Genomic DNA, 1,650 nt, shown 5'->3' with positions numbered 1-1,650 from the left:
GCTGCTCATCATGACAGGGCACATGTAATTGCTTATGGTGCTTTTCTTTGGGCTGCTGCTACTTTTCTTGTTGCTTTCTCCTCTACTTTCTCTAAGGTTTGTTAGAAATTACTCTCATTTCTTGATTTCAGGGCTTTTTTTGTACTCCATCCGTTCCAAATTAGTTGTCGTGTTTTAATTCCAGAGAGATAATATGACTAATCTTTCGAGCTGTACATATACATATGTGAATAGCATTCTAAGAAAACAGGTTTATGTTAGAATGATGATTATGTCGACGGCTTCTTTAAAGTTATGCACATTTGCTTGATAAGGTAGCAATATCGAATGTCTTGATTGTATATCATGCTGAAGTGCCAACAGTCCAATTTTTGCAGAGATAGTACCTGAGAAGTCAAGAACGAGTATATATGCTCTGGACCGATCATTTGAATCTGTATTGTCGTCTTTTGCTCCCCCTGTTGTTGGACTACTGGCTCAGAATGTTTATGGTTATAAACCAGTTCCAGAAGGGACTGAAAATATTGCTACAGAGAGTAAATGCTAGAGCTTTGGCACAAGCGCTGTTCACTTCCATCTGAACTCCAATGGCACTATGATGAGTTATTTACTCATTTCTCTATTGCACCTATCCGAGGGATAAAGAGAGGGCTCAAATGGAAGAATTGATAGAATCAGAGAAGCAAATCGTTGGCTTGGATACTTCTCCTGCGACTCGACAATATTCACAAGTCAAGTCATCTGAATCCCAAGAGCACCTTGAAGACAGAATCATTGTTGAAATGGATTATGGGAAAGATGGACTTGACTATGACTATCATGATGAGAAGATATTAGTCCACCACCGCTCGACATTTTCTGAACTGGATCTATAGTAGTCATAGTACCAAGAAAGATCTCTATTTACATGGATGATCACATGGCTACACATCTAATACAAATTTATATCAATCGATCAATAGTTTATGGAGCAACTTAGTAGTGTTTCAACCATTATAGAAAGTAATCATAAAGGTCATTAGTTGTATAGTACCTTAGAAGTCTCAAGGTTAGTTTGATATAGGTCACCTGTCAGATAACATACTGTATGGAGAGTAGTATTATCTCCTCTTGTACCTCTGTACATCTTCAAATCTGGAATGCTATGAAAGTCGTGCATTCACAGATAATTTGTTCTTGTCTAAATATAATGTGAAATCCATGGTTGCAGAACTGCAGGGCATCTTTTTCTTTTCCTGGTATGTTATGTTTTTGGTAAGTAAATTTCTTACCCACAAACCAAGTAGAGTCTATGTACAAACAAAAAAATCAAGAGTTTGGACAAGACTGCCCCCAGCACCCCAGGTGCTTTATCAATCAACTACCAACTAACAAGACCAAACATTACAAAACAACTGGTGTAGCACAATTTCTAGTATGGGTATCCATCTAAATGATGCATCCTTCCGGCTACTTCTTCTTCGTAGCATCCCTGAAATACACTTCTCGTGTGATAGTAGCAATCAAATTCCTGGTACTGTCGGACTTCTGTTGGAATAGCCTCATGTTCCTTTCCTTTCACATCAAGCTGACTCATTCTGTACATATGGCCTCCTGATGAGTTCCCCCCTTGCATTTGTCACTCCCAAGCCACTTCTTCTCTCCCTAGCT

The sequence above is a fragment of the Lycium barbarum genome, chromosome 2 (assembly GCF_019175385.1).
Source record: "Lycium barbarum isolate Lr01 chromosome 2, ASM1917538v2, whole genome shotgun sequence".
In the NCBI taxonomy this organism is placed as follows: Eukaryota; Viridiplantae; Streptophyta; class Magnoliopsida; order Solanales; family Solanaceae; genus Lycium; species Lycium barbarum.
The sequence above is the reverse complement of the archived record's forward strand: the minus strand, read 5'-3'. Positions refer to the sequence as shown.